Genomic DNA, 27398 nt, shown 5'->3' on the forward strand with positions numbered 1-27398 from the left:
AGCTTGCACAGGCCACTGGGAGGAGGCCACACCCAAGTTAGCTTCAGCTGTGGTCCAGTCTTAAGGCTATTAGCATACGCAGCAGAAAACTCTGTTCTGGCTCTTCTCGCAAGGACTTCTGTTTTCTTTCTTACCATAAATTCAAAAAGAAAAACATTCTCTTTCATTATCAGCAGCCAAAACGAAGGACTCTCAAAATGGGCTGGACCTTGCAGCTCTGCTGAGAAATCCAAGGTCGGGATGGCAGGGGGAGGGGAGGGAAGCATACCATCTTCCTCCCTTTCCAGTCCCCCCTCAACTAAGCTAGTAAGGAGAGGGCAGGGATCTTGCAGTTCTGTATTGTTTCCCACCCACGACAGGCAGGCCCTTTTCTGAGGACCCCATCCTTAAAATGGAACTTTAACAGCCCAGTGGCAAGCAAGTGCCTACTCCCCTGGGCATTTAGAAAATGAGCTTGGAAATCAGTGTGTATATGACATGGGGGGTAGGGGAGGGGGGCTGCCTGTTATGTCTAGGGGGCAGGGTGCCTGTGTGTAAGTGTTTGTGTTGATGCACATGAGATGAGCAGGTTTCTCTGTATGCAAGCCATAGCTAGTGACCTTTTCTGAGCCTCAGCTTCAGTTTGGCATTAGCCACACTGCTAGCCATCCCTAGCTTTTCAAAGGGCTCCGTGCCTGGTTGTACTATTTGGGTCTCCTTCCACCCTAGTGACCCCTTCTTTTTTCTCCATTTTCCTAGTTCCTCCTCCTACTCCTCAAATCTGGATGTTCTTCAGCTCCTCTTGCCTTCCACTTCCTCTGTTGGCAAGGACACGCAGCCATGTCATGGCTTCCCCTCTTACCCCTCTCCTGGCCATTCCCACTTCCCTAGTCTAAACTGAATCCCTCTCCTATATTTCAGTCCTATATTTCCAGCTACTTGCTGAACATTTCCCCTTGGATAGTCTGCCATCATGTCAGACTCAACATTCACAGACTCATCTCATTAGCTCTCAAAGATGGCTTGCCCTTCTGACCTCTTTGTTACCACAAGCCTTCTAGTCTCCCAGACTAGAAACCTCAAAACCATCTCTGACTCTACCCCAATTCACTCTGTCCCCTGCCATCACCTCCTGTCTACACTACACCAGCCTCTTTCCTTTCAAATCCATAATACACACATTTGTCAGGTTAATATTCCTGAATATCCTTTATTCATGACAGTTCTGATCAGCATCTTTGAGGGGTGACACCTGATTGCCTGTGGGATAAATTTCAGCCCCCTTAGCATGGCATTCAAGGCTCTCCTTGAGTGGACCTAATGCTGTGTATTCTTCCAACCTCATTTCCCATCCTTTGTCCACCTCATGGATTCTTAATTTTTACTGTGTCTCAAAATCACTTGGAGGAACTTGTTAAAATGCAGATTGCCAGGTCCCACCAGCTGAGCTTCTGCTTCAGTAGGTCTGGGAGCTGGAGTCGAGGAATATGCATTTTAACAAGCTCCCCCAAGTGACGTTGCTGTACTTGGTCTACTTGAGAAACATAGCCCTACATGCACCTTCTACTCCAGCCAAATTTCTTTCCTCAGGGTCTCTGAAACATATCTTTTATACATTTTTTTGGCATCTGTGCTCTTGTTCATGCCATTCCACTCACCAGGAATGCCCTCTCCTCTCTGGCTATGCTCCTCTCCTGTCCAGTACCACTAAAGCTGTCCTTCAAGTCTACATTCAAATTCACGTCCTCTGTGAAGACTTCTCTGTCATTCTAGGCTGAGGTGATCTCTCTCCCTCCTCTGAACTCTTCCTGCACTCACTGTCTCTCAAATATATTTAGCAAGTATATCGCTGATACACCCCGCTGTTATTGCTTGAATCGTTATTTCATGTATTCTTCGCATACAAACATAACTTCTCATATGTGTGTCTTATCTACATTTTCAGTTCAATAAAGGAAACAGCCTGGTGTTTTTCGTCTCTTTTTTATTCCTGTTACACACAGTGCCTCACACATAGTAGGTGTTCAATAACCATTTTGGGGGTTGGATTAAATACTTGTCGGTTCACATCAGACAGGGAATCTATCACATCTCGCCGTGCACATCAGTTCAATAAACATTCATTGAGCACCTGTTATGTGTCAGGTGCTATGCTAGCTACTGGGGAGGATAGAAAGACGAAGGAGGCCCCTTGTCTTCCTCAGTCTCAGTCATCGTGCATTTCCAGTGCCTAGTGCATTTAAGAGGTCCTTAGTAGGTATTTGTTGAGTAAACAGATGAAGTGAGTAAGTGAAGGGATGAAGTTCAGACAGGACTCATCTGAGCAAGGACCTAGGGCACCTGTGTCATAGAGAAATGAGATAGGAGTACAACATAGAGCTAGGAAGATAGACTGGGGTAGAGTGGATGACAATTGTTTTTGTCCTGTATTATGAACATTTCTCAAATAAATACAGAAAATAGTATAACAACCCCACATACCCAGTATCCACATTAAGTAATTATCAGGACTTTGCCATATTTGCTTCGTTATCCTTTTTTTTTCTTTGCTGAAGTTTTTTTTGAGGAAGATTAGCCCAGAGCTAACATCTGCTGCCAGTCCTTCTCTTTTTGCTGAGGAAGACTGGCCCTGAGCTAACATCCGTGCCTATCTTCCTCCACTTTATATGTGGGTCGCCTACCACAGCATGGCATGCCAAGCGGCGCCATGTCCACACCCGCGATCCGAATCGGTGAACCCCGGGCCGCCGAAGCAGAACATGCACACTTAACCACTGCGCAACCAGGCCAGCCCCTTTGCTGAAGTTTTTTAAAATAAATTTTAAACGTCAATCATGTCATTTCACCCCTAATACTTCTCTATGCATGTCTAAAAAAATGGAAATTTTCTCATATAACCACAGTACCATTAATACATCTGAGAAAATTAACAATAATGCTTTTGTATTATCCATTTCCTAGTCTATAATCAAATGTCCTTAGTGGTCTCAAAACATATTTTACAGTCAGCTTGTTAGATCAAGATCCAAAAAAGCCCCACACATTACTTTGGTCATTACGTCTCTTAAGGCCCTTTCAACAATCCTCTCTCTTTGACTTGTTAGAGAAGTCAGGTTACTTGTTCTGTATACTGACCCACATTCTGCTCTGTTTGCTTCCTCTTATCATTTAGCTTGCTCCACTATCCTCTGTATCTCTTGTAAATGGAAGTAACTCTATACTTGATTAGATTGAGGCTCATTTTTCTTTTTTTTCCCCTTTGGCAGATTGATTAAAAGGGGGCCATCCTGGAGACATGAAGACCCGTTAGGAGGCTGTTACAATAGCTGGATGGGGATAGAAAGAAGGAGATGGATGGATGGGTTTCGGAGGTAGAAGAAACCTGATTTACCTACCAATTGGATGAGTGGGGTGAGGAAGGAAGAAGAGTCAAAGATGATTCTGGGGCTTGGAGCCTGCGTGATGGGGAGAGTAATAATGCCATCATATGCGAAGGATCGGTTTTTAATAAGAGCAGCAGGAATCATGGTCAGATTAAAGGAGGAATTTTCTCACAGTAATAAGTTATCTGCTCTGTTTGTTCCAGATAACACTATCTTTCCCAGAAAAATTTTGATTATTGATATAGCTAGAAATTTAGGCCCTCCAGAAAAAAAAATTCAGAAAGAGACTTCTTATTTTTTGTCGACTGCCAAATAATCAAATTTCCAGCCCCAGAGCCTTGGGAGGAGGGATAATATGTCTACCAGTGGACAGGAGAAAGTAGTGCTGAAATCACCCCTGCAGATCAGCCAACTATCCCATATCATCGTGAATATCAGAGTCACCACCCTTGGGTGGAGGGCTGAAGGGTGCCAGAACTTGGGATTTCTGTAGACCCAGCCAATAAGCATAGCTCAAGGCCCAAGTGCTTCCTTAGGATCCCCAGAAGTCTCCATTCTAACCCACTTCTGCATCCAATACAGAGCATGCAGCCTCTTAGGCCCTCAGTGGACTGTGGCAACAGTGATCTTGCCAAGGTCAAAGATTGCCCAGCAGCCCAGGGATATTCACTGGGCTCGGCGAAAGCCCCAAGATTATTTAGTTGTCTCAGTAAGAACTTGCTTCAGTTGTTGAATCAGATCAGATGAGAACTCTCTGCTCCATCCTATTGTATCCTCATTCATAAAACCTTCTCTCCCTTCCCCCAGCTCATCTTTCCTCCTGCTTTCTCTTCTGCTCCTCCCTCCCTGCTCTGTCTCTTCCAGCATACGTTTATTCTCTTGACTTAATCAAACACTGGCCCCTGCAGCCCATTGTGTCTCAGATTGATCACTTAAGGAGCATTATTGATGGCTCAGAAAGCCTTAGGAGGTGGGAGTGTACTAAAAACTAGAGATCTAATAGCCAATTGCCTGGATAGGCCTCTCTGGGCAGCCTCAGCTCAACTGCCTGGAATATCTTTTGATAAAGGAGAGGGAACAGACAGAGAAGATCCTCGGAGGGCCTTCATTCGTCTTATCTTTCCTTAATTTTGGAGACTTGAGTGCTCCTGGGTCTAGCCCAGCGCCAATATTATGGTGAGAAGGGGAGAGCAAAGGGCCTACTCTTTAGAAATTCATAATTTAACAAAAAAATAGTACTTACTCATATGAACCACTAAGGATAATACATGTTGAGAAACAATTATATACCACATTATGTGCTCTAAACAGTAAGCACCGTAGGGGTTCAGGGCACAGAGAGAGCCAGCATCGTGGGCTGGAATGGAGGGAGAAGGCTTCCCAGAAGAGGCTGAACTTGAGTTAGTTTTGAATAATGTAGGAGATTGAGATTGTTGGCTGTAAGAAAAGCAGGCTTCCAAGGGGGAGGCATAGTCAGGAAAAAGGCTGCAGGTGGAGATGGTCATGGTGTAATCAGGGAAGAGTGAGGAGGAGGTCTGACTAGAAGACGGGGTGGGTGTGGAGGCACGGTGGGGTAAAAATTACTTACCAGGTAAGGGGTACCTGGATTTGGAGGGCCTTTGATGTCCGCATGAGGAGTTTGGACTTGGGGAGGCCCTGGAAGGCTACTGGACAATTAACACGAAGTGTTCTAGGATGGTTAGCCATGCGATAGGAAGCAGACTTGTTTGGAATAAGGAGGGATTGAGACCAGCTTGTAAACTACTACAGCAAGCCAAGGGAGAGGCAATTAGGGTGGTGGCAGTGGGCATACAGAGGAGGGTCAGGTTCAAAAGGCACTTAAAGCATTGGTGTGGCTGGTCAACCACCAGGTAGATTCTTTTGACTTCTTTTCATCCCACCCACTCCCTCCCCTTAGCCTCATTACTTACATAGTCTTTGCCCCATGCCCTCAGGGCCTTCACTTGGCAGAATTTCACTGGAGCTAAGACGACAACAGGGTTAATCAGTTAACTATCTCAAGTAAAGTAGATTTGCACCGGAGCCTTCAATGTCACAACCTGAAGGACTGAGCCCTGGGACTCTGGCTGCAGAATCCAGCTGAGTGACCGCTGAGCTGGGGTGCTTGAGTACTGCACCCCCAACAGGGAGGCTGGAGGCAGGGGCTGTCTGTTTCAAGCTCCCAAGACCTCTGAGAGCTGCTGAGAGCGAGGAGCCACCTTTCAACTTCCCTGGTAGAATTAGTTTGAAAATTCCTCTCAGCACTTGGGATCGTCCCAGCGGAGGTCACACCTGTGCCAGAGCACAGCGAGAGCTACCGCAGCACTTTAATGCCAGCTGGAGCCCTATTGTTACAGCTGGTGTGAGAGAAATAAGCCAGGAGTCCACAGGTGGGTGGGAGGGTGATGGTGGAGGCCTCTGCCTGCTCATTTGCTTCTCCCACCAGCATTTCTCTCGCTGCCTAGCCCGCTGAATTGCAGCCCTGAGCAAGTGTCTGGGCCGAGTTCCCCATCCCTGGGTTGGGGGGGAGTAGAGAACTGCAGATAAAGGGATATTTGTGAGATTTTAGCCCCCTTCCTCTGACTGGATCTTTCTGTGGGAGGCAATGATGCCTCCTAAAGATGAATGAGTGGAGAGTAAGTCCGCCCAGGCTGTGGGCTCCTAACCACCAAGGGAGCTCAGCTCTGGGGGCAGGACCACCCAAACAGGCCTCTCTTTGCTTCTGAGCCAAACCCACTGGGAAAACAGAGGAACAGATGGCTAGACTGGTGGATGAATGCGCGCGTGCGTGAACACACACACACACGCACACTGCATAGCCTGTCGACCAGCGGTCTCCAGCATTTCCCTGCTGAAGATTTCTTTTCTGATTTCCAGTCAGTCTTTTGATTTGAGGTAGGGGGAAGGATGGTGGCTGAAAAGTGGGCAGGTGTCCCGAGCAGAAGATGCCTCTGGAGGTGGGGGATCAGGAAGAGGGAATGGAAGTCACTGACTAGGGAGGTTGTCCTGTTTACAACTCTTCACATGGAAAAGCCCATTGAAAGTAGAAAGGAGAGGGCATGGTGGTGACAACTGGCTTAGGAGTCAATCAGGTAAGTGTCAAGACCTCTCAACTTGGAAATCTTGCTGCAAACTGTGCTTACTCTTTCTCAAGTTTTCTCTTTCATCTATACATTTTTTCCCTCAGTAATTGTTCCTCCCACTTCTAACCCAGACCCAAGCAAGTCAGTTATAGATGCTTTTCCAGCTGACACACGGGGAAACTAAGGTACCCAGATTATTTTTTTAATGGGACTTGCCTCCGATCCTGTATCAAGATGACCAGAAGTCTGGATCTTGGGTTTGTGGGCTGGGACTCTGAAAACCAGCCCACTCACAGGGCTGGGTGAGGGCGCTGTGTGTCACACTGGCTCTGTTGCCACCATTAGTGAAATCACGGAGAATGCAGATATGATTAATAAAGCGAGTGTTGTTCCATATTCATCTCGTCACCTACAGTCGAGCTGTAATCTTTCTAATATGTAGAGAAATCACTCACTGACAGAGAAAAAGGAGGGGGATTTTTAAATAGACCCACCAGCCTGCTGTTGCCACACAGTTTAAAGTCTGTCACCTGCAAATTCCAAATCAGAATTGGCTGTTGGGTCTGCTTTTTACCTTTTCCCTCTCTAGAAGTGTCTACACTCAATCTAAATACAGTTTGCCCTCCTTTAGAATTCTGGGTGGTTGCTGGAAATGATAAAGCCTGGCCTTTAATCTGAGCTCCAGTTCCATTTCATTATTGCCTTTTAGGACATTTTCTCTTTGGAGTTTATCATCACTTTAAATTCACCACAGCTAAAACCAAACTCAGGCTCTCCTCTCCAACCTTACCCTCCATGCTGATCCCCAGCCCTGAGCTCTTCCCTGGATCTCCGTCTCTGTTAGTGACACCATCACTCCTTTACTAGCCCATAGGCTGAGCCTTGGAGTCACTCGCCTCCTCCCCACTCCCATCAGTCACCACCGCGTCTTGGCAGTTCATCTCTCACAAGTGCCTCATGAATCCATGTCTTCTTGACCATTCCCACTGCCGCCATCATAGCCCACACTCTCATTCCCTCACGACTGGATTACTGCAGCAGCCTCCTGACTGGTCTCTGCATGCTGCCTCCCCCTCCCAGCCAAGTGATCCTTCAACGCTGCTGCCAAAGGAATCTCCTTAAAACATCTTTCATCATGTCACTTCCCTGCTCAAGAGCCTATAATAGCTCCCTTTTGCTTACGATATCAAATAGAAATTCCTCTCCCTGGTATCCGAGGCCTGCCTTCCACAACTGCTGAGCTTCACCATATATATATGTATATAAATAATCCCTCTGACCTATTTCTTCCTGACCCCCAAGCTACACTAGTCTCCTTATTCTCCCTGCCCACTGTACCCCATTCAGAGGGTACTCTTCTCTGCACTCATCTTCTGGCTGTTCCCCCACTGGCAGTAGTCCCTTCTTCTCCACCTCTGCAAATCCTTCCACCGCATCCTCTAACTAAAAGCTCAAGTCCAGCCTCTGCTGTGAAGCCTTTCCTGATCATTCTAGCCCGCATTGACTGCCCTCCTTTTTTAAATTATAAATGTTCCCTGATTGTGAAAGTAATACTTATACATAGTTGAAAACTTTGAGAATACAGGAAAAAATTAGTCACCCACAGTTCTCCCTTTTCCGTTTTGGAATCCAGACCGTTTTTCCACCACAATTTGGCACTTGATTACCCTGTCTTGTATTGCCGTGGCTTTCTGTGTGTTCACCCTTCTCCTTAGTTAGGGAGTGAGCTCTTCAGAGGCCTCTTTGATCCATGTGTCATGCAGAGCAGTGCCAGACACACAGACACAGGACACATCGTAGGGGCTCAACAAACCCTTGTTAGTGGATGGGGCGGAGATGGGCTGTTTATCATCCCGTGTGTACCCTTCATTGCCGAGGGGAGAGGGGAGCATGCGTGGGCAGCTGTGGCCCTGCTACTTCCTCTTCCTGGTGAGGAATGCACCCGGAGAAAAGGGCTGCACATCCAGAGAGAGCTGAGAGTTCACGGTCATAATGCCCTGGAACTCCGCTGCCTCTGCGGACCCCTTGTGCAGTGCTGGATGTTTTCCCCGTCAGGAAGCCTCTGGCTTTGAGGTGAGAGCTTTAATTCATGCTGGTGGCCAGAATGAGCTTTTCCTACTATGTTGGCATTAACTTGCAAGAATCAATAATTGCCTCCTTTGCCCATCATATCAAATTGAAATCTCTCATCCTGGCCTCGAAGACCATCTGCCAGTTCCTTTTCCCATCTCACTAAGGTATCTCTCATGATTTCTCTAATTAACCCCTGCACTTAAGCCAAGCCACCCAGTATGCCATATCCTCACAAACTAACTTCTCTAATGTAAGGGTGCCTGACAGTAAGTTATTTGCTACGTACCACCCCCTGCCCTCAGCCCCAGGCCCTGCGCAGCCTAGTCCCTCTACCTTGAATCCTGCCCCTGTTTCTCTTCACCGCTGAGGCTCATGACCCCATCAACAGGTGCTGCCATTGACCCCAGACTCAGTGTGCCACCTTCTGGGTCCTTGTGTAATCATTTTGTATTAAAATATTAATATGTGCTTGCCATTTTATTATTATATCCAAGTGTTCCCCAGCTAGTTTCCATCTGGGTTCTGTGAACAGCATTTGGCAGAGTGCACACTCTGGAACTGGCCTTACCACTTACTGTATTTCATGGTTTCAAAGACACAATTTTAACATTTCTGAAACTGAAATGCGTCTTCTAATCCCTGGTGCATTGTAGTTCGGTTGGCAGCATCTTTTCTTTCTCAGGGAAACCTAAGAAAATGTTGCCTCTAACATCTAGAGTCAATGAAATACGGTACGAAGTTCCTTAACCTCTCGGAGGCCCAGGCCCTTTGTCTGCAAAATACTTACATCAGAGGGTGGTTGTTGTGAGGATTCAAAGATAATATTTATACAGCACCTTGCACAGGGCCTGACACTTTGGTGGAGGCTCAATAAACGTCAGCCATTGTAATTCCCCAACTTCATAAACTATAAACCCCTCGAGGGCAGGGACATGATTTTTCTTCTTTTAGCAGATGGTACAATGTGAAGGGTAGAAAAGGTTTCCTTTTGAAAAATATCTCCTTTGCTAGACTGCCAAACAGCCAAAATTTCAACATTAATCACTCCTTTGAGTTAAGGCATTATCTCCTGAAGACCTCTGTTAAAATGCAAATATGTCACTTGGGAAGGTAACAGATTAATTCATTAGCATTCATGATCCCATTAGTGCAGATTAGTTTATCAGATTAACTAGCTGGTGCCAAGCAAACCCTGAGAGCCCCAGTGAGGGGGCTAGTAAGATACATGACTTAAGGTGGGAGCAGAGGAATGAGGGGGACAGGCAGCCCGGAGCTTGGGGCCACCTCCCATCAGCACTTGCCTTTTGGGGTTTGTTTGTTGGCAAGGTTGTGACTCTGGTCTGTGATATACTAGGAAGGATCTCAGCGACAGAGGCAGAAACACATGGGTGGGAGGAAATGTGAGGTTAGGGTGGTCCTTAAAGATCATCTAGTTCAGTCTCCCCTTCAAATATTTACCTCTCATCAGCAGGCCGCTCACTGCCTCCTTGGGTGGCCCTTTCCATTGTTGAACAAGTCTAATTAGAACATTTTTTGATATTGAGCTGAAAGCAGTCTTTCAGTCATTTCTTTCCTTCCTCCTCCTCTTGGCAGCCCCTTTAAAATACCTGAATATAGCTATCACCATTTCCTTAAGTCTGTCTTTTTACTTTCATTTTATTTTACTTTTTTGGCTAAATCTACCAAATATGCTCAATGATTCCTTTTGTGGTATGATTCTACAGCTGAGCTTCTTAACCTGGAGGTCCATGAACCTCCTGGAATTATATGTAAAATGTTGGCTAGGTGTCCCTACGTTTCTTCCCCCAGGGTTCATAGCTTTCAACAGTGGTCAGGATCTGGAAGAGGCCTTAGCCTATTGACCTTACAGCATCTTAGTCATTTTCCTTCGGTAACACTCCAGTTTGCAAGGATGCCTCTTAGCGGTCCTGTCCAGAACTGAACACAGTCCTCTTGGGGTGCTCTAACCAGCACAGAGTACAGTGGACGCAGTATAAGCACCTTTATGAACAGCTTCATATTGCTCAGTTCTCACCTTTGGAGACCTCTCAGTTTAATGGATGAGAACATCTTGTTCTCAAGTAACTGACCCTCACCAGGACTAAGTCACTTTTTTCGAAAGAGCAGCTTGCTGCCCACCCCTTAGCTCACCATGTTGAAGAGCATCTCAGTTCTTTCGACAGGAACTAGTGGAGGTCCCTTTGTGGGGACCTGTCTGGTCAGGCCACCTAGTAGGCTAGCAGAGGAGCAGTGTGACCCAGCACAGCCCGTGAGTTCTCTCCAGTGCTCCCCGTTTCCCTAATTCTGTGCACTGTAAAGACATGCTTAGGTCACACACATATAAGAGAAAAACCAGAGAGAGGACCAGGGCTCACAGCCAGCCCTTCTTGAGGCAGCAGGCTTAGGGGGCTCTAGACGATAGAGTTTAGGGGACTGGTGGTGTTACTGAGAACAAGGTCACAAATATCAAGTGCCTTAGGAAAGACCAGCTCTTAAACATGACTGTGTCAACATGAAAGATAGACAGGCTCCCTTCTTTTCCCTCCATCCTAGGCACCCAGACACAGCACAAAAAAGCTAAATATTAAAGGTACTTGGGACTGTATGGGGTAGGAGCAGGCCAACTGGTAAGTGACAATCACTTATAATGTGTGACATTAGACAGCCATACCATACCACCAGGGTCCTCTGGTCGAAAATACCTCCCTTGTAGGCTGGTGGTTGATCCAGTCTAACCATCACTGCCTCCACTAACTGTAAGGGTGCCTACTTTCCCACCATCACAGTCACCTTTTTAGGTGTAGGTATTAAAGACTGTTGAGAAAATGTAACTATGTTATCCGAGAAGGGAAATAGATTAAACAAACCACTAGTTCCATAGGCTGCTCTACAAAAAGAAACAAAAAAAGATTCTATGACCAAGTTAGTTTGAGAAATGCTATAACCCCCTCTTAGATCTTCACAATGCTCATTAGCATATTAAAGGCTCTGAGAAGTCCCGCAGTAGAGAAACCTACTAACATTGTTTAAGGTTTCCAGTATCGATTTGACCACAGATCACCATTCTTCTCTTTTTCCCCTCAATTACAATCTATTAACATCCACACAACGGCTTTGGAGAATTCAGCTTTCAGCCATAACCCACCATTTCACACCGGGGTGCACAAATGACTTGACGTACTCAAAGTTCTGCAGAAATGGGACAGGGATGTGTGAATTTTGTTGTGGGGAGGCTGTACAAGACTCTTGGGACAGGGAGAAAACACTGGGAGTCTGGGAGAGGGGAGCACAAAATGGGAAAGAAACCAAGATGGGGGATGTTGGAGACCAGCTCCCCTCACCTCGCAGTTTTGCCATTGGCCAGCCAGTAGAGGCCATGCTCTCGGCTATGAGCCAACGGTGAGCAGAACAGAGCGGCTTTGGCCAGGCCAGGACCCTGCAGGGCCATTTGTGGTCATTGGCTTCTCAGCTGGGGCCTTTCCACTTTCATTCCCTGCCTGCTGCTCTCCATTCCCTCCCTGGGCCTCTGGCGCAGCTTCAATTTGTCAGTCTACCAGTTGATCCATTTCATTTGAGTCTTGTTCTTTCCACTTCCCTTCATTTGGACTGAGGAGGCTTTTGAGTTTGCTGCTGCCAAAGGGAAGAATGAGAGGATGGGGTCAGAGAAGGCAAGGAAAAGAACATGGCCTCTCTGCAAGACCTGGGGCAAGTCTGTATTTTCCCTGCACCCTCGGAGCAGGAATAGGCACTTCTGTAGCCATCACTGGGCCTTGGAGAGGTACCAAAGATACTTCTGGGGGCAGAGAAAACTCCTACCTTTTTCCAAGAGAATGTAGGAGGAATTGAGGGTCAGCAAGGGGAGGGATGCCCTCTGGGAACCAGAGGGACATTAGGGTGAAGGAGTCCAGCTGATATCTGTTGAAAGTGGCTCAGGTTGGAGAGAGAGATTGAGGTTGAGATGGAGAGAGAGAACATGTGTAGAGAAGGTCCACAGACTACATGTATATATATGTCCACGCCTGTGTGTGAGGGTAAATCTGCAAGGTTACTGAATCATTCCTGACTGAGGAGGCCTAGGGGACACCTGGACCTTGGCAGGGGCACATCAGGATCAAAGTGACTTGTCAGTAGGGAGAAGGGCTAAAATCTCTGTAGTATGATAGCCCTTTCATCATCAGTGAAACATGAGATGGAGCAGGGTCATTTTCCTCCATGCAGGGTGCAAGAGTGTGACTGTGTGTGTGAGAGCATGCACACGCGGGTTGCCTCTGAGGACTGACCCTGCAAAGGGGCTCTCAGTAGATCCATTTGAACCCCCGCCACCTCCCCCACTGCCCACAGCTGGGAAGGGTTTGCTGGTACTGATAACCCGCCTCGGATCTGATCTCTGATCTCGCCTAGTTTGAATGCCTCTGATGCGGGTGACTCAACCTCCTCTCTAGGCAGTTTATTCTGCTGTGTTAAGGTTAGGAAATGGGCTTTTTTGCTCTCACTAGATTCTATTTTTAGATATGCAGACCCCAGGCTTTCTCTCTCTCTTTCTCTGTCTCTGTCTCTCTCTCTCTTCCTCTCTTCCTCTCTTCTCCTCTCTCACACCAGATCACTGGAGACCTGCAGTAATAGTCCATGTTTTTACTCACACAGAGACCCCCAGAGTTGGCTTTGCAGCCTCAGAATGTCCTTACCCCCTTGCAGTTTGGATACCAAATGCCCCCTCCCACTCCAGGACCAAGATTTCCTTTTCTCCGACATGTGTGGGCTTCAGTTTTTGCCTGTCAGCTTAGCCCCTTCCATCTTTCCTTTTGACTTCACTGTACATTCTCCCCTGCAAAGATTCTCTCCACTACCCAGAAACTGCAGAAAACCTGCCAAACTCCCTACCCCCACCTTGGCCCCCCCCAGATCACCCCTTTGGAAAGTTCAAGACAAAAACATTGTGCAGTAAAAAAGCCCATGATCACTCTGCATCTCCCCATCCCCTACAGCCCAGTAAGGCTGGGTAGTGTGGTTAAATGGATGAAAAAACTGAGGTGTGGGTGACACATCCCAACAATTTTACTCCACAAGTATGGTCTCAGGATTTACTTGTATCCGGTGTTATGCTCGATGCTGTGGAAAGCTGAAGACTATGACAGGGGCCTTGCTGTTAGGACACTTGTTTTCTAGCTAGGGAAAAGTGCACAGAAGAACTTGCAGGGGAAACATCTCTTTCATTCAACCAACAAATGTTCAATGAGTAGCTCTTATGTGCCCAGCCCTGTTATAGGCCCCGGGGACACAGTGGTGAACAGGACAGACAGAATCTTGGCTCTCGTGGAGCACATGTTTCAATGGGAACACATTTAAAAAGCAAACAAGTAAATCATCACTACTGGTATTGGTAAGTGCCAGAAAGGAAAGAAACACAGGGATGGGATGGAGAGTAGCCAGAGGGTTACCTCAGCTGGGGCAGTCGGGAAAGGCTTCTATGCAGAGGTGACAGCTGAGCTGAGAATTGAGTGGCCTGAGGACAGTCCACACGGTGTGCCTCAGACAGAGGAATTACACGGGCAGAAGGAAGTCGGGGAGGCTTTCAGGAGGAGATAGGGTTCGACTGGGTAAAGTGCGTGGCACAGCACTTTGACCACCACCTTGGCGGCATTGGGCTCGCTCTGGCAAAGCTGAGAGAGGCACTTCCACTCAGGTAGAGGGTTCATAGTCTGCTCCTTGGAATCTGAGAAGACCACTGTGAGAGGAGGGTCTTCAAGATTTGTCCAGATGATCTGACTATAAAACCCTTCCTATGTCACACCTAGTAGTTTTCAACTAGAAACATTGAGACTTTCCAGGTAGGACAAAATCAGGAAGATAGCTTTTGTGGGGCAGAGAATCAGGGGATTATTGTAGCTAGAAGTAGAAGTTACATGGTGGAGAATAGAGAAAGATATGTAGGCTGGGGCCAAATTATGGTAAGGGTCGTGAAGAGGACTTTGGACTTGACCCAGTAGGCAGTGGGAAGCTGCTGTCAGTTTTTGAGCAAGGAAATTAAAGGAAGACAGAAGGAAAGAAAGGAAAGATCCTGACTTTTGGTAACCCGAATCCCTCCTTCTGCCAAGTACATGTGGGCTTCCCTAGAGGAACATGGTTAGGACCATAGGCTCAAATCTTAGCTCTGCCACTCACTGACTCTGAACTTGGACAAGTTCCTTAACTTCTCTGTGCCTCAGTTTCCTGCTCTGTAGAATGGGGTTATTGTGAGGATTAAATGAGTTAATCATTGTAAAGTGTTTAGAACAGTGCCTGATATTGAGTTAGTACTTGATGAACTTTAGCTACCATTATCCAAGGAGGAAACTAGTATGAGGGGGTCCAGTCTGGTTACTGCCATAAACCTTGAGTTATTTTGGTTACAATTTGATCAGCTGGGGATTCTAAGAAGCTATGATCATTGCCTGGGCTGAGGACCCAAGGTATGCAAAGGAACTGTGGACTCTCTGCCCCAATAATCTTTTCCATTATCCTACCAGCATCTAAAATCCCTACTATTCTTTAGTGGCAATCTGGAGACTTAAGCATTTTTAACTGAATTAAGGCATCCTCTTATCCGGCTGTTAAAAAATTTTGAACATTTGGTCATTGGCCATTGTCACCTGGAATAAAGCAGAATTTTGAGGAAATGGGACACAGGATGGTATATTAGCTATCTTTGCTGTGTAACACATGATCCCAAAATGTAGCCATTTAAAACAAACATTCATCATCTTACAGTTTCTGTAGGTCAGGAGCCTGGGTGCATCTTGGCTGGGTGGTTCTGGATCAAGACTACTCATGAGGTTGTGGTCAAGCTGTGGGTCAGGACTGTAGTATCTGAAGACTCAACCAGGGCTGAAGGCTCTGCCTCCAAACTCACTTATATGGTTGTTGGCAGGCTTCAAGAGTTTTAGTTGCTTGCCATGCCATGTGGGCCTCTCTGTTAGGCTGCTCACAACATGGCAGCTTGCTTCCTTCAGTATGATTGATCAGAGAGAGAGAGAACGTGGGACCAATAGCAGGTAATCCAAGGCAGAAGCTGCAGTCTTTTTATAACCTTATCTTGGAAGTTATAGCCCATCACCTCTGTCATATTCTGTTCGTTAGAAGTCAGCCAGTCGGTCCAGCCCAAGCTCAGGAGATATCAAGAGATGGAGATTATTGGGGCCCTTTTAGAGGCTGCCTACCACAGATGGATAAGGATTGGTGGTAGGTGCTAAAAAAGGCCCTAGTGAAGTGGAAACTTGGAATACGCTGGCTAACTGGGGGTCAGCATAAATAGGTACTGGACTTAGTGGTAGCCAAAGATATTGGATACCAAAAGGGCAAAGAGAAGAACCAAAAGGTAGGGTGGATGGTAGCTGGGAGGTGTTTGACCTAAATCTGAAGTTGCCAAATGTCCTGGGAACATCATCTGATCCAGGCCCAAGTTTGTGCTGAGGGTTCAGCCTCCCTTGCCCTTGCCCTCAAGGCCCAGCTCCATGGGTGTGGCCAGGGAGAGAGGAAGGAGCTGGGATGAGGCCCAGGAAGTCCAGTGGCGGCAGAAGCAAGAGAGGGGAATGCAGGTTCAGCAACTGCATTTGTTTGCAGTTGGGAAAGTTGTTAATTTTAGCTTCACACAAGGGGCTGAAGCAGGAGGGTTTGTCATTTCTGCTGAGCTAGCCCTTGGCTGCCTCCCACAGGCCACTGCCGCCGTGTCAGCTTCGAGCTGCCGTCTGCAGGGTGGTGAGCTTGGCTAACAGGAAAGAAGGGCTGTGGGAACTGTGGGTCTGAGGCCTTGGGTATGGGGGTACAGCCAGCCCTGGGCAAAACAGTGCTGTGGGCTAGCAACTGCCTGCTGGCGCTGCCTCCTTCCTTTTATCACTCCTGTGTTCCCATCCTGGCTCTACCACTTGCTGATCTTGTGACCTAGGGCAGTTTTGCTTCATTTTTCAGCGCCTCCATTTCCTCCTCTGCAAAATGGAGATAAATAGTCCCTAGCTTGCAGGGTTGTTGTGAGGAATCGTGAGCTCCTGTAGGTAAAGCACCAATAAACGGTAGCTGCTATTACTTATAAACCATGCACTGACTCAGGGCAGCCAGCCCAAATGAGGCAGGTCTCTTCCAGCACAGGACCCTGCTTTCCAAACCAATCAGAAAACCTCTCTGAGTGTTAAGTATCTTTTGCTGAGGGCTTTATGTGGATTTACATGGGTTAGGCACTCTAACATCTCCGGTTTATGTAAGAAGAGAGGCTCAGAGAGGTGAAGGGACTTGCTGAGGGTCGCACAGCTAATAGTAAGTGGCAGAGTTGCGACTGTAACCCAGATCTGTCATAGCACCAAATCTGTCCATTTTCTATCCTGCCCATCGGTAATTGGCCCTGAGCATGATTTCAGGATGTGATGGGGGTAGACAGTGGGGCTAGAGGTTGGCTACAAAGGTAGAAAGGATTGGGTTCAGATCATATAACCTTTTGGAGCCCTACAAACTTGAATTTGCAGTGCAATTTCTACTCCATCTCCACATGGCTGAGCCAGGAGTGGAGGTTCTAATTTGTGTAATGACACTCTCCCACCCTCACCCCCAGCACACACACTTTTCTACCAAATGACTAATTTCCTTTCAAACACATTTCTGAGATCCAGAAACAGGGAAGCGAGTGCAGGTGTGAGTGTTTGAGGACCTGTTTAAAATGCTGAGCTCCGAGAGCACAGGCATCCTCCCAGAGAGGCAGACACCCTCTCCTTGTCACCAAGGGAAAGCTCAGTCCCTGCAGCGGGGGGCGGGGACCTGGGCTGGCCACGACTTGCCCTGGCCTCACAGCTTAGGGCAGACTCACCCTCTCCTTTATCTACAATAGCTGTAGAGAAGGAAGAGCTTGAAACCCTTGGAGCTTGAGGCAAGGAATTAAGAATGGAGAAGATTCCAGGATTGAGGCTTGGTTGGAGAGAGGGAAGTGAGGTAAATAATATGCAGATCTGAGAGGTCAAAAGAGGATAAAGAAGAAAAAGCACGAGGATTGAGAGAAAGGCTAAGGGAAAGGGAAGAGGAAATTAAGGAAGAGAGGAGTTTGAGAGACAGGAATGAATGGAGGAATGCTAAGGAGGGCAAAGTCAGATTGCAGAATGCAGAGAAATACTGAAAGAGTGGCCTCCAGAATTGTCATACAGGAAGAACGTTGGGGCAACAATCTCACTGGTAGAGGGTCTAGGAGACTTGTCTAGAACCTGCCTTTGCACGTAGTTTATACTTGGGTGGCATATTTCTTGGGGGTAGCTTGCGGGGGGGGCAGGTACTTGTTAGAGATTCATGGGGAAGGGTGATTCATCCCCCAGCCACCCCTTGGCACTGCTGCCACTGATGAGCAACATTTATAAAGTGCCTACTGTGTGCCAGAGAAAATGAGATTGAAGAAAATCAAAGAGCAGGAAGTAGGGTCGAGGAAGGCTGCATCCGGTTAAACCGCCCTTAAGGGGGTAGGAGGGCAGGGGTGCTGATGGAAGCTTTCTGCTCAGCAGCCTGAGGAGGACAAGTTGACTAAATGAAGGCCTAGGATGGGAGACTTCCAAAAGAGAATGGTTGTATATTCCAGAATCTTATTTTAGAGAACTATCAGGCCCACCTCCACCAACAGCAGGACTAGCTCTGAATTTAGAGTAAGGACACCAAATGTGTCTGAATATATATATATATATATATGTATGTATGTATGTATATCTGTGTGTGCGTTCCCAAAGAGGAACATTCTCTCCTGGTACAGACACGTTGCACACCCAGGGATAACTACACATGGTGTGTGTGAGAGGGATTATGCTCTGTCTGCTGTCCAGGTGGCAGGGGGTCTTCCCTTGGCCTGTGAAGGTCGTTTAATCCCAGCTCTCCTGCCTCCCCGAGCTCCCTTCAAGTGTCTACTCTGCTCTCTGAAAGAGGGGCCCCAGCTGGGATCGTGTTTTTGTTTTCTGTGGTTTCTTTTTCCTCTGCCCCAACCTTAGCCTGAGCTGCTATTTCCTCAACAACATCCAAAGGGGGAAGCAATCATTGGTTTGAGAAGAATCTCTGAGCCAATGAAATGTCAGCTCAGCCATTGTTTCCAGATGCCTAAAAGAGAATTATCCATAGATGGAGCAAAACCTCTGTTGACCAGAATATTTGGGAATGGGCAGATAATAACGCAATTTTCTGGCGGATCGAGGGTTTTCATTTCATTTCATTGTTGAAATTCTCTCTAAAGTCTGAAGCCGCTCTCTCGCCTTAGAATGGAAGGCCCAGTGAAATGGATTCGGTGTTTGATGACTAATGACCTTGCTTTCTAAATATCAGCTCCAATGTTTAGGATCACAGGAAAATGGTATGCTATAGCTGTCAGAACACTGAATTCTAGAAGTCAGAAGGCGTGGATTCTACTTCCAGGGCAGCCACATATTAGCAGTGTGACTTTGGGCAGTGGCTTATCCTTTTTGAGCCTCAATTTCCTTGTCTGTAAAATGGAGTGGTGTTTTTTGATAGGATGGAGAAAGTATAGGGGAAAATGTGTACTGAACTCAGACTGCCTGCTAAAAATTACTCACTTAAATTATTCCCTCATGCAGGCTTATTTCATTATCCTGTGTTTCTTTTTCCAAAGAACTGAGTGAAGAAAAAATGTATATGATCAATTGATGGATTGGAAGATTGGACTTTTGTTGATGGAATTTTCACCATTTGTCCCATTTCCTCACCAGAATGTTAACCCCTAAGGACACATTGTGTCCGCCCCAAACTGTTCAGATCTCTTAGCTCCCAATTTAGTTGCAAGCAACTCACCGATGCTTAGTCATGGTCAACAGTGGTGCCAGTGTGGATGTGTTCGTCGCTTCACGCCTGGGCAAGGCTGGAGGTCCAGACAGGATCCCTGCTTTGAGGCCTCGGGACTAGCACAGGGCCTGGCATTCAGTGGTTGCTTATTACATGATAGCTGCTGGTCCTGGTATAATTATCCTTTGGGAGCTACCTAGAAACTGGGGAAGACGGCACGAATGAACACAGGGTTTCCAATTCCATTGTGGCTGCTGGAGTTGTATGCATCATCATAGCAAGGGGAATATCAGTGCTGGAAGAGACCTTATAGATGAGGAAACGAAGGTCAGAGGCTCCTAAATCAGGCAGTATGCCAGAGGCAAGTCTAAGCACTCTCTTTTAGGAGTGGATGGGGGAGAGGGTGGCAGACAGGCAAAAGCTAAAGAAGTTTGTGGTCTGGGCTCAGTCGTCCCCCTGGGCTCTTTCCCATCTGCCCATTAGCTGAGATTACTTCACCTGGTAGAGTGAGGGTTTGGGATAGAGGAGGGATTGGCCTCCAGGGTAGGAGTCCAGGCCTAGGTGACTTGGGGGAACTTGAGAGAGGAGAGCAGGGATGAGTGGGGCACTCCTGCTAGAAGGACAGCCAGAGGGGATCTAGCAAGGACTGGGGAAAGAGGTGGCATGCTCGTCTTTCCTTAAAGATATCCAGGCTACTTCCCAGTTTTGCCCGAGGATACTGGAGGTATAGGGTGGTGGCCTTGCCCCAGCGAATTTCTTTGGGACCCCAGGAAAGAGGAAGAGCCAGCTCTGTGCCCCAGGGCTGTTGGCATCCTGGCTCTGTGATTCTGCAGACAGAGCTGAGCTTGTTGGGGTGGTGGGGGTGGGGGGGCGGGTGCAGCCCCTACTGCAGAGAGAACTGTGAGGAGAGAGGCCAGGCAACCGGCTCACCCAGGATAGGACTGTCATATAGAAATATTCCCATCTGGATAGTTCTAGAGAAGCAAGTCTGGGTAATGATAAACTATGAATTTTATGCATGAGCTGAACATTGAAAAACTTCAGCCCCAAGCTCCCGGCTAGCATCTGAGCCAAATCCCACTCGCACAGCATTTAATCAGCTTCCTGACAGATCCCAGTAAAAGGGAGATGAATTTACGAGATTGATTAGCTAATACCCAAGTGTTATGCTTACTCTGTGATCCAAGAGCGCCAGGCTGGGGCCTCTACATTTTCTGCTGCTCAGATTCTGCAGCTGCTTCAAAGGCAAGTAGACCTGGGGGCTGCCCCCTGGGGAGGGACTAAGCTGAGCTGTTCCTGCTCTTAGGCTTCCTCCTCAGCCCAGGACACTCCCCAACCTAGGATGCATCTAGGCCTTGGGCAAGAGTTATTCTCTTTGCCCTCCACTCCCTATTATGGCCTCAGCCAGTTTATTGCCCATCACCACCTCATGCCAGAGATGTCCTATCCTTGTCTGTACCAATCCAAAGCGTACCAGTCCTTCAAGGCCCACCTGGGCTCTCACCTCCTCTGGGAAGCCTTCCCTGACTATCAGAGCCCTCAGCGAGCTTTCTCTTCTCCCAACTCCAAAGGCTCAGTATTGTGTGAACCAGAGAGAATCACAAACCGTGGTGAGAGATAACCCAGAATTTAGCTAGTTCCATCCATCCCCACTTGTAAATGCGGTATTTATTTAACCACAAAAGTAGTACATGCTCATTATAACAAGTCAAAAAATACAGAGAGGCTTGAAGAAAAATTTATCTCCCTCTCAAGCCCCTCTGATCCCATCCCTTCAGAAAATGGGTATTACCAGCCTCTCCGCTCTGTCTCTATGCTCATACAGACATAGATACACAGCCCCTTCATTTTACCAGTAAGGAAACTGAAGCCCAGAGAGGTGAGGTGACTTTTCCAAAATCACACAGCTGGCTAGTGGCTGAGCTGCGAGTCAGAACCCAGGTGTCCAGGCTTCCAGTTCCCATGTCAGTGCTGTCGTAGTTTAGTTCCCTCCTAAGAAAGTCTTGTCTCCCCAAGTGAATAGTAAACTCAACTGAGAGTAAGAAAACAAAAAGAAAAACATGTTCTCTCTTGCATTTCCCACAACACCTAGCACAGTTTCAAGCATCTGGTCCAGGGTGTTTACTAAATGTTTGTCTCCTCGTTTTAAATCTTTTCTGAAACAAGACAGTATAAATAAAATTTAAAAAAAAAAGAAAATGTTTGACTCAGTGCCTGGCTGTGCTAGACTGCAAAGCCAAGCCACGCAATCATACAGAAATTGATTGTGAAGATGGCTGGGGAAGAAGTAGCCGAGAACTCAAGTGATTGGTGACTGTGTGCAGATACCTGGAGGCAAAGACAAATACGGACACTCAGGGGCTCAGAGGTTCCAGGGCCTTGTGCTCCGAGCTGAGCTTACAGAACCGAGAGCCTGGCGGGGCGGGAGGGGGGTGGTTGGGGCAGTGCTGGAGGTGGGCAGTGAGACCCCTTGACACCCCACTTTCTTTGGCACCTGTGGCTCCCCGTGCCAATGGCCACGTTGACTGCTGCAGTCCTCCGCACGCTGATGAAGGCCCCCTTGGCTGTGGCCAGGTACGTAAGACTCCTTTCATGTTACGAGTCTCAAGAACCTGCTTTTTACTCCTCTGTGGAGTCAGTCGTGGGATTTGTATGGACTTATTTGATACGTTTCTTAGTTGCTGCTCAAGTCTGAGGGTAGAAAAGGCTGGGCTGGAATGAAGGCTGGTGCTTCCACTCATAGGAGTGTCTCCCTGCCTTGGGGAGCAGGGAAGGGTTGAGAGTGGCCTCTGGCATGTCAACTGATCTGGAGGCAGAACTCTTTGGAAAATCATAACCGTTAATTGAATTTTAGAGCTGAAACAAATGTTCTAGATCATCTAATAAGGTTATTAATGCCTCACATTTATATAGCATTTCATAATTTATGAAACAACTAGATGTGACTCATTCCCCTTATTTTACATGTAGAAACCTTTGTTTATTTAAGAAGACTCTGACAACTGGATGGTAGATTGTTCTTAATTATCTTTGGTGTGAGAATGGCATTGTGGTTATGTGGGAATATTCTCAATTTTAGATGAATGAGGAAGTATTTAGGGGTGAAGTGTCCTGATATTTGAAAGTTTAAACTGATACAGTATTTAAAAAGATAGAAATAGAGGCTTGGGAGGATAGAGCTGTTCTTTAATGGGTACAGAGCTTCTGTTTGGGGTGATGAAAAAGTTATGAAGATGAATGGTGGTGATGGTTGCACAACAGTGTGAATGTACTTAATGCCACTGAACTGTATACTTAAAAATGGTTAAAATGGTAACTTTTATGTTGTGATATTTTACCACAATAAAAATGTATGTAAATATATACACAGAGATAGATAAAGCAAAAATGGCAAAAATATTAATAAATGTTGAGTCTAAGTGATGAATATAAAGGTGATTCTTGGGGGGCCGGCCCCGTGGCCCAGTGGTTAAGTTTGCACGCTCTGCTGCGGCAGCCCAGGGTTTCACTAGTTTGGATCCTGGGCGTGGACATGGCACCACTCATCAGGCCACGCTGAGGCAGCGTCCCACATGCTGCAACTAGAAGGACCCACAACTAAAATATACAACTATGTACTGGGGGGATTTGGGGAGAAAAAGGAAAAAAAGAAAAAAGATTGGCAACAGATGTTAGCTCAGGTGCCAATCTTTAAAAAAAAAGGCAATTATTGTAGTGTTCTTAAGGCTACTTTAGGGGCTCTGTATATTTGAAAATATTCATAATAGAACATAGGGAATAAAAGAAACCCTTAATGTGAGCAGGCTTATGCAGAAATGGACACATGGCTGTCTGAATCAGCTGAAGATTGTACATGGTCCCCACGGGCATGTGGAAGATTGGGACATGTGATGGAGAGGAGGCAACGGATGGCTTGCTGTGCAGTTGGCTGTTGTTGGTCAGTTGACAGGTAAAATGGCAGAGTTGAGCCAGTTGTCTACTCTGGATGTTACCTTGGGTGGGTGGTAGGAAAGTTGTTACATGGAGGGTCCTTAAGTTGCAGCACAACACAGCTCCTAGTTAGGGGTATCTCAAGGGCTCTGAGTTGCTCAGAGGCTGACTGTCTAGTTTCTGCTTCACACCTCCTCTGGGCCATGGCGATGCTTGTGATTCCTTCATGAGTGAATAAAGCAGAGAAATATAAGTTGCTGAAACTACATGAACTTCATTTTAGTTGGCTTTGTGCCACTCAGCTCCACTCTTGAAATCTCATTAAACTGCACATCCTCTAGATGGATTCCTTCCTCAGAAGGAATTGCTGAAAGGTGACCCATAACAGCTTGGTGGTCCAAGGTTTGGTGAGAGGAGAAGTGAAAAGGAAGTGATTGACTGTGATTCAGTCGCCCAGCCCTACCTACGTGTGTGCCGTTGGCCATTTGAGCCTTTGCTGGTGAGAGGAAAGGGAAGCTCTGGCCCAGTGCTGGGGCCCTCCGGATGTTCTTGCATAGAGTAGGAAGGTGCCATCCATCTCACCGCTGGCAGGGTCTTATGGTCAGTGCAGAACTCAAAACCATTAGGGTGGGATTGCCCCCCCCCAACCATGTGACGAACTGTAATTTGTGGGGATCACTTTGTCGCTACTGCTGCTCTGCTAGACCTGCTCAGCTTCAGCTCTTCCAGGGCCTCATCCCTCCTCAGCAGACAGAAGGGCTTCTCATCCCTCCTCAGCAGACAGAAGGGCTTCTGACTGACCCTCCCAGCGCACAAGGGAAAGGGACAAGGACTTAATTTACATTTTCCTTTGGCCAGCATTTGCCTGGTGTCTACATTCATCACCATAAAGGATAAATGCCACCAAGAGAGTGGAGCAAGCCAGGGAGAGCGAGAGCAAGAGTGACAAAGAGAAAGAGAGAGAGAGAGTGTGCCTGAGCAAGCAGTGGGGCCTAATGGGAGGGGAGCGAGCTGGTCTGGAAAAGAGCCGGCCAGAATGAATCCCTGGTGAGCTCTCGCTTCATCTCCTGAGTCCCTGAAACTTCAGCCTTTTGAAGATTAGATCTCCTGTCCCCAAGTCATGTTGGATAGCCATGTTCCAAAATAATGGAGTCTCAGGCTAAAAGAAATCAGGCTGTGAGCAAGGCCTGATGCAGTGTCATCATAAGAAATGAATGCAGGTGGGAGATTGGACAGACGAGGGTAGGATAGAATGTTAGAGATTATTTACTAGCTCACTTTCCTTCCTAATTTTACAGATAAGGAAACTGAGACTCGGCAAGGGGAAGGGACTTACCCAAGACCATCCAGCTAATTAGTCCAGGTGGAGCCCCTGAATCCTAATCCAGTCCTCTTTTATAAATCATAACACACGTCCTGCTGGTAAACGAAAACTGCATGAGCTGAGAGTTCTTTTTCTCTCAAACATCTTTGCAAGGTGGCACTGACAGAAACTCAGTCTTGGAAAAAGGCTTGCCCCTCCTCCCTCCCTGTTTTACCCAGCAAGGTGGCCACGCTCTGGAGTCAGGCCAAGCTCCAGTAGGTCCTCGCTCTGTCTCCAGCTCACTCCCCCCTCCCTCTCCTTTGTCAGCAGAGGCTTACCGGAAAGGCCACTCTGAAATGAAGATAATGTCAGTGAAGTGCTTGTTAGTAGGTAGCCGCTGGCTGACTACAGACTTGGCCATGTCCCTTGGTCTCAGTCCCAGGCTCTTGATCTGTGCTGCACCTGGCCCTACTCCTCTTACCTTCAACTCTGAGCATAGGGGTCAATAGCTTCTGACCTGGGGCCCAGATTTTTCCCACCCCAGTTCCAGGGCCACATAATCATCTGTTGGGTTGCTAGAGAGGCTGAGTCAGGGAGCAAACCTTGGGGCAGGACTATGACAGGCTTTTCAGAGACACAGAACCTCAGAACAAGAAGGGACCTTGATCGTTCCCCAACCTATAGCTAGGGAAACTGAGCATCACTGTCATAATAATGTAGCCTAGTTTCCACTTTAGAGCGGAGCATGAGGAAACAGCATCCCCAAAGAGCGTGCTTGCCTAGGAGTACCAACACTATTGGGCAGAGCAGTTATGTGGGGGGTTAAGTGGGGACTCTTGGAGAGGGGAGTTCAAGGGAGAGGTTGGGGGATGCAAAAGACACCAGTATTTCAGGGCTGGCCCGGTGGCGTAGTGGTTAAGTTTGCACGCTCCACTTCAGTGGCTCGGGGTTCAGATCCCAGGCGCGGACCTAGCACCACTCGTCAAGCCATGCTGTGGCGGCATTCCACATACAAAATAGAGGAAGATTGGCACAGATGTTAGCATGTTAGTTCAACGACAATCTTGCTCATCAAAAAGAAAAAAAAAGACAAGTATTGCTTTCATCATAGAATAAAACACAGTAAAAACAAAAGCTGTAAAGTTCTTGATGGGCAGAAGGACCTGGAAAATAACTCCCTCAAAAAGGAAAAGGTATCTCCATCTTGACCTCACAATGTAGCTTCCCACTGCTCTGGTGACCCAGCTGGGGTCACCGTTGTCCCCATCCAGAGACCAAGCCTTTTCCTTGCTTCTAAACCACTGAGGACTGGATGCAGGCAAGGCTTTCATGAGCTCAGTCTCCCTGAGCCTCAACATGGAGGAGAAGGGGAGATATTTGCTGTAGTCAGGGCTATTTCCTACAGTTGTACAGGTTGTGAACTGCACAAAGGTGCTTGGCTAAGGAGGTAAGTAGGGGCGGAAATCCATTCTGTGCTCTGCTCCCCAAATCATGTGCCCTGGGCAGGGCTGAGTCCACCTAGACGAAGGGGTGCATTTTTCATCTGACAAAGCCATACTGTTCATGAGGCTGTGTTCACCCAGAGGGGGTAGCTTTTCTCAGATTTTTACACAAAAGCACTGAATAGACTACTTGTGGCTCCAGCTGCCATCAACCATGGGCACCCATGATCCATGGTAACCCATAACTAGGTTTCTAAGTTCCCTGCTAAGGCTGTCTCCCTCCTTGTGTACCCCTCGGTCCCAGGCTTTCTGTTCTTGCCAGCCATCTTCTGTGCACAAGGGCAGGAAATCCAGTGAGGCAGCTCTCTTGGGGCCTGGGGCCCACCTCATGAAGACTGCGGATTTCTCTCAGCCCTGCATTTTCTGCCCCTGTGCTCTGCTTACCTGTTTGGCTCAGCTGCCACATTTGGATGCCCGTTCCCTTCCTGGTAAGTCTGGTGCCAACTGTTTGTCTGAATCGTGACTCTTGACTGCTGTGTCCCCTGTTTTCTGTGCCCTGCCCTCCCAGCTGCCCCTCTCTAGTCAGCTGTCACAGCCGGAACACATCCCTTAGGCCTGTGGGGTCCTGATGTGGGGACAGGGTGGGGGTGAGCTCACCTGAGGCTTGCTTTCTCTTCCTCCTGCCTCTCTGGATGGAGGCCTCCTATTGGTGCTTTTCACTGCAAAGGAACTTACAGGCAGGGTGGGCAGGGAGGACGACAGCAGCCAGGGGCTCTTGGCTGGAGAGCTTTGTCATGTCCACGTAGTGCTATGTCAAGACCCCACGAGACACCCACCCTGCCCTCCCTGAGCTGCAGGGGAGGGGCTGTGGCAGGGCCAGGAACAGGTAGAAACCTGCATGGTGTGAGGGGGAGGGGGGTGGGTTGGTCCTTAAGATCAAGTAGCTTCTTCTGGCTCTGCTTAAAGCGTCCCTCCCCCACTTCCTGATGGCACAGACCCAAGGCTTCCAAGTGAGCTCACTGGGCCCTCCCAGAGGCCAGCAGATTATGGTGCCAGATCGGCCTGAAGCAAACGGCCCAACAGAGCGCTGCTAAGGAAGAAAGGGGCCTCAGGACAGGACCCGCACTGGGCCAGCCAGCGGGGAGGGGCCAGGGAGGGAGTCAGGTCCCCTAAACCCTCCACTCGGACTGGCAGGCCAGTGTCTTCTAAGCTGAGCCCCTTCAAGTAAGGACTAGCAAAAGCCCTTGAATCAAGAAGAATGTGAATGAAACAGCTCCCTCTCCACCTCCTCCCTCCTCTCCAAATCCCAGAGCTGGAAGGAGCCAGACAGTGGAAGAAAGGCGGGGAAACAAAGCAGAGGGCCTGCCATCAATCTCCTGCCCTGACAAGCTGCGTCATCGCTGGCTCCCGCTGGCTCCCC

The 27398-nt window shown here is 47.8% G+C and overlaps 1 protein-coding gene and 1 long non-coding RNA gene across 10 annotated transcripts in view; one reads left to right on the plus strand and one right to left on the minus strand.

Moving 5' to 3' along the window:
* FRMPD3 (FERM and PDZ domain containing 3) overlaps positions 1-27398 on the plus strand; it is a 124859-nt gene that overhangs the window by 3765 nt on the left and 93696 nt on the right. The window lies entirely within an intron of this gene.
* Positions 1965-26828, minus strand: LOC139042767 (uncharacterized). Its single transcript, XR_011499878.1, has 3 exons — positions 26636-26828; positions 19313-19506; positions 1965-12148 (listed from the first exon to the last, which is right to left on the minus strand). It is a non-coding gene; the product is annotated as an uncharacterized lncRNA (long non-coding RNA).

This window comes from Equus asinus, chromosome X (assembly GCF_041296235.1).
Source record: "Equus asinus isolate D_3611 breed Donkey chromosome X, EquAss-T2T_v2, whole genome shotgun sequence".
NCBI lineage: Eukaryota > Metazoa > Chordata > Mammalia > Perissodactyla > Equidae > Equus > Equus asinus.